The following is a 12,194-nucleotide window of genomic DNA, read 5'->3' as shown; positions in this document are numbered from 1 at the left end:
ACCTGGTATTTTCTGCAAGCTCATATTACCTCCTGCTTCCTGCATCAGCTTTGTGTATTTACTACAAGCTCATGGTTACCTATTGTTTTGTACAGTTCAGCAGAAACATTGAGTGTTTTTCAACATATTTGTGGCTCCTAGCTGTATTCCTGCATTCAACCGTGTTACAGGTGTTACAGCATTCCTCTCAATAGTTACAAATTTGGATTCCATAAAGGTTGGAGTCTATTGGACTATAGGGCTGTTTCAACAAATTATTTTGGCAAATTAGAGGCAGACTAAGGTCTACTTTTATTGCTCTGATTTTATCGTCTAAATATTGGGAGGTATTTTACGAGGTCATAAAGACCCGTTTTGTCTTAGAAAAGCAGATGTGTGACAATAGGGTAAACAACCCAAAATGTTTATTCAGGAACACAGGTGCTTCACACAGCTCCCCCCCCCCAAAAAAAAAAAAAATACTACATCAGCTGAAATCTTAAAAAAAGTGAATGTTGCCTATTCTCATTATAACATGGGTCCAGTCCATTTTGTGTTTATGAGAATGCGACCAATCAATTTATTAGGGACCAATGACATCACTGTGACATATTGTACCACTGCGCCCCTCTTTGATGTGACTATTTAATCATTAATCGGTAAATCATTGCATCAAGAATATTGCTCTCCCTCCATTGTGTGAAAGGGACATGGGGCCTGATTCATTAAGGTACTTAAATTAAGAAACTTCTTATTTCAGTCTCCTGGACAAAACCATGTTACAATACAAGGGGTGCAAACTAGTTTTCTGTTTTGCACATAAGTTAAATACTGGCTGTTTTTTCATGTAGCACACAAATATCAACTTTAAATTTCAGTGTACAAATAAGCTATCAAGTATTTGTGTGTTACATGAGAAAACAGTCAGTATTTAACTTATGTGTAAAACAGAAAACTAATTTTCACCCCTTGCATATTAACATGGTTTTGTCCAGGAGACTGAAATAAAATAGTTTATTAATTTAAGTACCTTAATGAATCAGGCCCCATGGTGTTTTTATAAATAAATGAATAAGTACAGGTGCTGACTCATCCCGTTTGCGGCCACTGAGTGATCGTTAAGTTACAGTTAAAAACTGAGCTAAGTAGGAAATATCCATTGGACAGGGTTGCACTGATCAGCAGATTTTCAATGCAGCCCTTCAAGATGGGGTCATTCTACGAATAAGCTTTTAACTCTTTTATTTCCAGATCATTCAGGGAATTGTTGGAAATATGCAGGTGTGTTACTAGCTATGGGCCCGCTAAAGGCGTGTTTTGTGAAAAGGGAGGTATACGATTCAAAGGGATATTGAGCTAAAATTAGGCAGATTCCAATATAACATTAAAGCGGCAGGTCCGTTAGTCCTGATATGTATCACTGGTTGTCGGTGGCAATTGTGCTGTACAATTGTTTTTTTTACACCATGAATTATATTTGCTAATATCCATTGCACCAAGACACCAACCCTGACATCTAATTGTATTATTTTCCCACCTGTCGTATCTGTAAAAATCCTGTTCTTGTTCTTCGTTTTCCGAGAGCGTCTGTTTATATCCTTTAATCTGTATTCTATCTATTTTCTGTAACAATCTAGTCTCCTATTCTTCCTCTATATCACATTATTTGTCTAGCGGTCGGCTAATATACCCAGCACCCTCGCGCTCTTATTCCTTCCATCACGGTAAAGTCTTTCAGCTTAGATTCCTCTCTGAGCCAGACGCACAAAGCAAGCATTTTTTTTTCTGAATTAAACTGTATTTTCCCCCCAAGAAACTGATAGCTTCTTACCTCGCTGACACTGATCCATATTCATCTGTTTACACAAGAGAAACCTCTGATGTCTACACAGACTGGCGCTCAAATATCCAGACGTTTGTCTTATTTATAAGGCGCCTATTGATGGAGCCCTGAACCATGCGGAAAACTGGGGGGTTTTTTGCATGGTTTAGGCAATTTTAAGTAAAAATATTCATTTAAGAGAAGCCTAATGCAGGAGATATCTCCCACATTAGGCAAATTAGCGCATTAACTGCAGTCCCCATAATACTCAACAGGGACTGCGGTCTGGTTATTTTTATCAAGCTCTGAAAAGCTGTTAATGATTAAACAGGCCCCTATCTCTTACGTAGACCTATGTTTCGTCTCACAGAGGGTTTCCTATTTTAGGGTATTTCTGATTAAAGTCATTAACATTAAATTACGACTATATCATACTTGCCAACTTCGGACATTCCAGGAGACTCCTGAAATTCGGGTCGGTCTCACGGACTCCCGGGAGAGCTGGCAAATCTCCCGCATCCCGCTACTGGCTTCCAAAAATTACGCGATTCGCTGTGAATCACATCATTTTGGCCCCGCCCTCCGAGACAAAACGGCATTTCCGTCGCGGGGGGCGGGGCCAAAATGCCGCGTTTGGCCGCGTCCCGTCCCCTCCCGCCCTCCAGTCACGCCCCTCTCCCGGAAATAACTTTGCAAAAGTAGGTAAGTATGTACTATATAGACTCTACATCAAAAAAAGCATCATGTTATAATGTACATACAGATCCCTTTCCCCTTAATCATTATAATCTCACATAGTACCGTCTGCTAATGTTGTCTTATTTGCGGCTCTGTTCTGTGCTAAAATGTAATATACGATTTATGGCTCTTGCTGATAATGGTTCAAAGCGCTGCAGGGACAGATTTAAGAATTAGCCAGAGTAGGCAGGAGCGTAGGGCCACAGAGATTGAGAGATGGCATTTAATACTTGTTTTCTTTTCATTGTGAGATAAAAATTAAGTAAAGGAATGAATGGCGTGAGGTGAGGGTAGTATAATCTGCTCCCCAACACAACTGAAAAAGCTGCAGCATTTCCTGTGCAAAAGGGGTGGCTATGGGATGGGGGGGATTAGGGATTCAGAGGCCATGTGTCTATAGAATCCAGTAATGTAAACACGCAAACCCAGCCTTGATTAACAGGCACAAAATTCTTTATTCATTTAAACGTTTTAGGGTGCAGGAAAAATTTGTAACGTTGTTTATGGAAAACAGTTTTTTAACACATTTTGTTGGAAGACCACTTTTATATAATGTTCAAATGCAATAATAGCAAAATGACATTTATCAATAAATGCAGGAACATGATGATTTTTTTTGCAAACAGACCCAAGACCATTATATGTGACTCAGTGCAGTACAGGTGGCATAAAGTGTTCTTCTCAGTAGCGGAACTATCATTGGTGTCGCTAGTGGGGTGCACCGGGGCCCATGGAGATAATGGGGCCCACTGCATGGCAGATGCAGAGGGTTGGGGGCCCCGGTTCCCTCCTCCCCACTTCCCTGCACCGGGTCCCACAGCTCACTAGTGATTTCCACTCTGATTATTCTCTGGCCATAACGTATGTCACTGAACCCCAAACATGTTGATGAAAGATAGGTCATACTTGTCCAATCTCCACGAATGTCTGGGAGACTTCCGTATTCCCGGGAGGTCTCCCAGACTCCCGGGAGAGCAAGCCATTCTCCCGCATCCTTCCCACTTCCTACTGAAGGGGGCACGTTGGGAGTCTCCAGGACACGATTCGCCGGGAATCCCGTCATTTTGGCTCCGCCCCTCACATCTAAATGACAGTTTTACTGCATTGCACATGGGGACAGGGCCAAAATGACGTGATTCGCCTCCCCCTTCTTTCCTCACACCCACCACCCCTCTGGGATATCCCACATGGGAGGCTTAAAAAGTAGAGATGCTCACTGACCCCTGTGAACTGGATTTGGTTTTGGATCTGGATTTGCTTCGTGTTTTGGTTTTGGTTTTGGCAAAACCGCCCCCGTGTGTTTTGGTTTTGGTTTTGGATTTTTTTAGAAAAAATCCTACAATATGCTAAAATCACATAATTTTGCTCTTCTTTCGTTCCTACATTATTATTAACCTCAATAACACTAATATCCAGTCATTTGCAGTCAATTTTGACCACCTCTCAGGTCACAATATTATTTTCACACACTTTCAGACAAATACTGCAGCGACCTGGCTGGATGGTAAGCGACAGAGCAATGACACAAACACACAGCAGTTCCTAGCACATCTAGGACACATTGGCACACAGCAGTGGCTGAGAAGAAAAGTGGTGCAAGATGTTATGTTGGATCTTAAAATGGAATCCAAAAATCGCGAGATCCGACGACGTAACAATGACGTTTTCCTCATTTTCAAATCCGAAAAAGCGCGAAAGTATCGAGCTGGCTCGGCTCGGTACTCAGATCTGCTCATTTTGGGTATGTTCGGTTCTTGGGGAACTGAGCCTGAGCATCTCTATTAAAAAGCTGGTAAGTATGAGATAGATGTATATGGGAGTGTACGCATCCTTGCAATATCGCCCCAAACAGTCATAAATCATGTGATTGGCGCAATAATTGCATAGATGTGTGCCCGGCTTAAGGAGTATTGCAGCAAACTGACGAATACTTACATCTGAAATATGAATATTTACAAACTTTTGGATGAAAAATATATGTATATTTGCTTTAAACATCACAGTGTTTTTTCTTTTTCTATCCGCCAGTGTATAACACGGCCAGTTTGTCTTTATGGATAATAATGAACCTATTTTTACGTGGTCCCTGTTAATGAAAACAACTAATAACAATTTCTGTACAAAATCCCAACTATATAAATAGCTTATAATTTTACTCTCTAATAGAAGTAAGCATTTTCTGTTGTGTGCACAGTAGTTTCTAGATCCGTAGCGCCCTTGTTAGGCTATTTTACATAGCCTGAACCTTTTATTTCAACACTACGATGCTGCGACAATTTTCTCGCACTTAGCCTCGCGTGTGCCTATTCCACCGAGAAGCTGGGAACTCGCATCGCACTGAGCAAGGTTTTTTATTTGAATCTGGGCTTCACTTCACCCTTAGGCCTGTCAGAGATATTCAGCAATGACACTACATATTGCCGGGGACCTCTGCTGCCGCAGGGCTTTAAACATCCACTTCTACTAAAGGCCGCTCTCCGACATCTGAAAAGCCATTGAGGACAGTCTTCAAAGCCGTGCGCGCCTGGCCTCTCAGCTGCACTTTTTATTACTGAGCCATGAGACGTAAAGTCAAACTGTTCTCTCACACCAAGGGCCGCTCTCTGTGTTTGGCAAACGACCGTAGAGGGAATGTCATAGAACCTCGAGGATACAGCATCAGCATTCATAAATACTTGTCAAAAGCTGCACAGAGAGAGCTGGATGACTGAGCGGCAGGATGACGCTTCCCCAAAGGCAGCTTTACATCGCAGGCACAGGCAGCACAATCTGGATGGTAATGTGATGCGGCTCCCGGTAGCTCTTATAGAAAGGGCAGCAGAACATTGTGTGCACTTGTCTGTCTATCTCTCTCCATTACACAATCCCGGTGGCTCAGTGGTTAGCACATCTGCCTCACAGCACAGAGGTCATGAGATCAATTCCCAACCATGATCTTATCTGTGTGGAGTTTGTATGTTCTCCCCGTGTTTGCGTGGGTTTCCTCCAGGTGCTCCGATTTCCTCCCACACTCCAAAAACATACTGGTTGGTTAATTGACTGCTGACAAAATTAACCCTAGTCTGTGTGTGTGTGTGTGTTAGGGAATTTAGTCTGTAAGCTCCAATGGGACAGGGACTGATGTGAGTTCTCTGTACAGCTCTGCGGAATCAGTGGCGCTATGTAAATAAATGATGATGAATCATTTACATGTAAAGAGAAATAAGATGAAATTTGTGTGTCTTTGTTGTGACTAAAATAAACACTTAATAAAAAATGTCTAATTTAATTCTGACTTTAAAGATTTGCGTGTCTCATCTACCCTCATTACATCCTCCCGGTTACAGGACTTTTTTCGGGCTGCACCCACTCTATGGAACTCTCCCTCGCACAATAAGACTCTCCTCTGGTCTACAAACTTTCAAGCGTTCTCTGAAAATCTACCTCTTCAGACAAGCTTATAATATTCCTCAATCACCCTCTTAACCTCACTACCTTTAGCCTGTTACCGCCTGTTACACAATTTCACACAAGTCAACTACCAACTGACCAACATTGTTGTGTGATAGGATCATTTAGCTTATGAGTCACTTTTACCTTTGCAGTCTGGCTGGGCCAAGATGCAAAATGTAGACTTAACCTCATGTGTCAATCTCCCATTGTCCCATAGATTGTAAGCTTGCGAGCAGGGCCTTCTCACCTCTTTGTCTGTTTTACCCGGTTTGTTTATTAGTTTATTATGTTTGTCCCCAATTGTAAAGCGCTACGGAATATGTTGGCGCTATATAAATAAATGATGATGATGATGACTATTTCTTGTGTTAGTGTGTACTCAATATACTACAATGGCATGTTTATAGCATTTAGGATTACACTGTATGCTCCACTATTCCAAAATGGCCTGTTCCACTGCAAAACTCAAATTTCTAAAAATTTTGCTAATACCTAGTGGTCGGGTAGAACCACTAGTCCTTCTGTCACTAAATCAAATGAGCACTTATGAATGCTACAATTTTCGAGCCAAAAAAACCTTCTATATGACACCACCTTTGCAGAAGATTTCAATAACTAGTAATGATAACTGGTGGTTTAAAACGCGTTAAATATTGGCTTTAAATAATGTCACTAAGTAATTCAAGACCAGTCGTCACACTATACGAAATAGCTTATTTTTCCTCTCATCGCTTCATATCATAGACACGTACAAAGTACACGTTGCTAAGGGCTCCCATGATAACCAGGCCGCTATCACATGCTTATCTGTTGCCTTTCAGAAGCTGATTCACCACTGTGCTTTTATATAAACCTTATTTATTCCAGAAAATAGAAACAACCAACAATACTTATGTAGCTTCCGCCTACGGCTAAGGCTGCGCTGTCAAACAAAATGGAAGCCCTGAGCCCTGGTCACACTACCAGCGTCGTATAAACATCACTTAATATTATATAAGGGACGGTCAACAAAAGCGCAGTAATCTGGTTCTTAGTAATGTCTTAGATGGAATATGGAGACTCTTCGCGGCTAATTGAAATCCCCCTAAACCATTGGGCGAGTTAAAAAGTCTGTTAACACTTTAAAATACAAATTAAGGTGGGTAATTTATTTATTTATATGTGCAATTTTACATAGCTAAAAGTAATCTCTAAATAAGCCTAATGTCTTTGAATATATATATATATGTGTGTATGTGTTTGTGTTGTGTGTGTGTGTATATATATATATATATATATATATATATATATATATGTATGTGTGTGAGTGTGTATATATATATATATATATATATATATGTGTGTGTGTGTGAGTGTGTATATATATATATATATATATGTGTGTGTGTGTGAGTGTGTATATATATATATATATAAATATATATGTGTGTGTGTGAGTGTGTGTATAGATATATATATATATATATATATATATATATATATATGTGTGTGTGTGTGATATCCTATACATTCTGTCACAGAAGACAAAATGAGTCATGTGACACAAGTGGGCGTGTCATTTTTTGCAGTTTGAGGAATACCCCGGCCCCATCTCTGTATGTATACAATACCCACCCAGCGAGTCGAACGTCAGTAACTATTTACCAGCATTGGCGTGTTATGGCCGCATTGAAATGGAACAAAAAACTTTAAAAACGATCATTGCAGAACAACGTAAGCCAAATACATTTAATAAATGCAAACGTGTACAGTCTCCAGTCTACAGTGAGAAAGCTTTATATTTTCACAGCTGTTTACATGCCCTTAATTTGAATTAAAGATACATCATAAATGCAGAATTCTAACACCAGCGTATAAACAGACTTAATGATCTTTGTATTCTTTAAATCATATTTTCCTAGAATCCTTATTAACACGACTGTTATCCCTTAGTCAACTTCCACCATTGAACAGTTCAATCTCTGATCACTGCCAGTAACAAAACAATGCACATTTGTATATAAACGTGATATAAAATCGCACCTACGCAAATGCTGAAAAACAATAACTATAAGACTACAAGACGACACATACAGGACACGTTATATTACAAAGTGTGGAAAGTGTTACGTTGACTAACTCCAAAGCTTGTCTCCTTCATGTTGCTAAAAGCAAGTTGTGTAACCTTCGGAGAAAGCTGTGTCCATTTGCAGACAGAAGGCCGGGGCAGCTGGTAGAGCTGTTATTTTGGAAATAAAGAGATTAGTTAGATAGGGAGTAAGCCCAGGCTGAGCCTTGGGAGTGGACGTTGGAGCTGGCTGAGAATTTTATGTTCCAAGTGGTCGACTGTGACAAGAAACTGAGACCAGGAGACAGCTGGGATCCTATGTCAAATGCAAACCGTGCACACGTAGCAAGAGACAGCTAAACCAGCGTGGAATACATATACCCTCTGCCGCTGTCACCTCAAACCTGGGGCCCAGGCGGACGTGCATTAAACCTGTCTTGGGGTAACGTAAACAGGGCATAAAACAAGCACAATTACCTGGTTTTCGGTGAAGACCCTCTATGAGATTTGCTGTCTCGCACAGGAAGGGACGAGGGAGGAAAAACAACAGTGTCTCAGTGAGCCGTCTAAATTTAGTGTCAGCCCCACATTGGCTGCTGATAGTGCCCGCACATGGAATGCCAGTTCTGTGAGTGAGGCGGGGGCAGGGGACCTGGTCATCACATCAGAATAACCCAACAACACATTAATGACAGGTACAAAGCTCAGGGTCCGGATGGGTGATAAAAAGTACTGGTATTGTTGGAATAAAAAATGAGTATTGTCGTTTATTATCGAATCTTCTCCATGTCCAATATGAATGCTGTTAATTAGATACAGGAATACAGATCTCTTATCCGGAAACTTGTTATCTAGTAAGTCTTGTGATCCAGAAATAAGACACAGTAAATAATTGCTGCTGTACGGTGATAGTGTCCTACACACGGACACCGTCATTGAGCGTTTCTTCCTACAGTCACTATGAGGAGCTCTGCTAAGCAATTTAATGTAGGGGAAAGTAATTTAATATATTTAATCTATTTTACTTATGCCGCTGAAAATAACAGAAAAACATTTGTAGCGGGAAAAATCCAAAGTATACGAGACAGTAGATCTAATAATTGTGATCAAATCTTATTTCAGTTTATATTTTTATACTTCTTTAATATTTTTACGAATTAATTTTTTTATAGATCAAGGACAATGTTTCACGGGCAAACGCAGGATTTGTAGAGGGGGGGTTTCCAAACCACGCCACCAGGGGGCGTGACCAGCATGCATGGGGGAGTGGCTATAATTTTAGACAGTGTTTGGCTGCTCTCCAACTCTTCCTATCCCCATAATATACATGGGCAATGCTGCGTGCGCTACTGTTAGGTGCACACAGCTCTCCCTTTTCAAGCAGAGCCGTGTGAATCGGGAGCAGGCTCCAGCCACCTCAATTATACAGTGCCTGAGGCTTGGAGGGGGGTTTCCAGGCACTAGGAAACGCCCCCCCCCCCCCCTTGGTTTGCGTAAAACGTTTTGTAGCTAAAGAAGTATGTTGAATCTCACATTATAATCTCGGTAGATTCTGGGCTCCTGACAAACAAACGTTGACCACACTGGTGCTGTCAGTGCTGAATTCCCTGGGGCAATTGGGCCCTCCAAAAAAAAAAAATATATGGACCTTCGTTGTAGAAAACAGCCTCATGCTGATGGGTTTGGGTTAATAAATAGTTAATTGATGCAAAAGTATTTTTTGCCTGTGTAGCACTGGTCTCAGCAAGTCTGGGCAAATGCTGGGAAATGCGGGCGCCTGTAGAACTACAAGTACCAGCATACCCGTGGCTGCCGGAGCATGCTGACATTTGTAGAACTACAAGCAGAAGCATGTCCTGGCCCCTGTAAATACATTAAAATAAACACCCCGTCATAAAATGTGTTATTTAAATAAACACACCCACACACCCTCTTTTCCCAAAATATTGCTCACCTAAAAATACCGGCGGTTTAGTCAAAATCGCCAGAAATAAGACAGCTTATTTAAATAGCTGATTCTGATAGGTTAATGAGCTCGGACGTGCAGAGTTATCTTGTCAGTCATAACATAAGAGAGAACACCCCCTGACGTATGAATTATTGTGGCAATCGTTATCTAATGTATGTGGGGGCAAAATGAATTGATAATTAAGTTATGGGGGCAATTTTTATTGTTCATTATATTAAGGGAAAAATATTATTGTATTATTATATTAAGAGGCAATAATTATTTATGTTGGGACTACAAGTACCAGAATGTTGATAGGTGTGGTGCACATGAAATAATAAGTGTTGTCTCCTTTATAAATTATTATTATCCCTGTTAGCAATCAAATATTATTGCCCCTTAATATAATTATATATTCTCTTTGCCCCTTCATATAATGAACAATAAAAATTGCCCCCATAACTTAAGTATAAATTAATTTTGTCTCCATAAACATTAAAATGATAATAATTCATAGCTCTATGGGGCCTCCTCTTATGTTATTATCCAGCAGTGAGTTGTACCCTCCCACAACCACCTCTTTGTTTGCACGTGGTCAAGGTTAAAAGTCGGGAGAGCGATGTTGAGCGTTTTGATGACTGAATCACCCGTTTTTGGGGCAGTTTACCGGAAGTTTTGCCTTTAATACATCGGGCGGTTTAAATCTCAATCCATAAAAATGAATCGGATCGGTAGTTTAGTAAAACCACCGTTTGATGCCTTTATCTCATGCTCTCATATAATTCTAAGACTCCAGTTAAAAATGTAGACATTAAACTCTCGTTACAGCCTAATTATTTTTTTTACGATTATTTTACGGTTTTGGCAGCAATTATCCAGCTGTATATAATGAGTGTGATCCATTCTCACACTTACATGGGATCCTCTATTAGGAGTGTTACTAGGTTATATTTCATCATGCTGGGAATCATAAATTAGGTAATGTGTCTATCACCCTCCGTCTCCCCTGCAGCAAGACAAACACTGGACCTGTGTACCCCAAATATCCTAAAACTACCCCCAGCCTCTGCATGCTACTAACTGAGCTAAAGACAAACACATGTCACCCAAACAAAGGTGAGAGCTCTGTACTACACACTCTGGGACAATGGGCAGTGTCAGACTGAAATACTACACTGAGCATTGTCAGATATAAATAGAAGCTAATGTGTCTGCTTCACCCTCCCCCACAATACTGACAAAGAGCAACTGATGTGAGATCCTTCAAGGTGTCTGCACTGAGAAAGAACCTGTGATCATTTTTCTCCCTGTCATTAGTAGAAATGTTCATTGACCCCCGTGTTCTGGTTTTGGCAAAACCGCCCTTTTGCTCTTTTTTCCCCTAGATTATTATTAACCTCAATAACACTAATTTCAAGTCATTTGCAGTCAATTTTGACCACCTCACAGGTCACAATATTATTTTCATACACTTGCGGACAAATACTGCAGCGACCTAGCTGGATGGTAAGCGACAGAGCAATGACACAAACACACGGCAGTTCCTAGCACATCTAGGGCACATTGGCACACAGTGGTGTCAGAAAAAAAAATGGTGCAAGATGGAATTGTCCTTGGGCCCTCCAACCCAGCCTTATGTAAGATATTGAAAAGGACATGGCTTAGTGGTTAGCGCTTCTGCCTTACAGCACTGGGGTCATTAGTTCAATTCCGACCATGGCCTTATCTGTGAGGAGCTTGTATGTTCTCCCCGTGTTTGTGTCGGTTTCCTCCCACACTCCAAAAACATGCTGGTAGGTTAATTGGCTGCTAGCAAATTGACCATAGTCTGTCTGTGTGTGTGTGTGTGTGTGTGTGTGTGTGTGTTAGGGAATTTAGACTGTAAGCCCCAATGGGGCAGGGACTGATGTGAGTTTGTTCTCTGTACAGCGCTGTGGAAATAGTGGCGCTATATAAATAAATGGTGATGATAGCTGAGGGAAGGGACCTAGCTGATCCTGGACTGCTTGTTATTATTTTGTTAACATAAGTTTCTGATTTTCCCAACACCTTGCCATGAACTCGCTTCAAATGGCGTAACATGGATGACGTTCCTGGATGGTTAAGGTTCCTACCTCTACTGACTGTGGCTTTACAAACGCTACAAATGGCTACACAGCTGTTGTCAGGATTTGGGTAGAAATAATTCCACACATAAGAGGTGGATTTTTTGCTCTTATGCCCGGCAT

General features: G+C 40.9%; 1 protein-coding gene across 1 annotated transcript in view; it reads right to left on the bottom strand.

Moving 5' to 3' along the window:
• Positions 1–8,579, bottom strand: part of STYXL2 (serine/threonine/tyrosine interacting like 2) — a 67,891-nt gene extending 59,312 nt beyond the window's left edge. The window contains exon 1 of the mRNA XM_075197355.1: positions 8,496–8,579. The gene's annotated coding sequence lies outside the window, so the exon portion shown is untranslated. The remainder of the gene's footprint in view (positions 1–8,495) is intronic.
• Positions 8,580–12,194: the final 3,615 nt, after the last annotated feature.

The sequence above is a fragment of the Mixophyes fleayi genome, chromosome 2 (genome assembly GCF_038048845.1).
Source record: "Mixophyes fleayi isolate aMixFle1 chromosome 2, aMixFle1.hap1, whole genome shotgun sequence".
Classification (NCBI taxonomy): Eukaryota; Metazoa; Chordata; class Amphibia; order Anura; family Limnodynastidae; genus Mixophyes; species Mixophyes fleayi.
The sequence above is the reverse complement of the archived record's forward strand: the minus strand, read 5'-3'. Positions and strand labels throughout refer to the sequence as shown.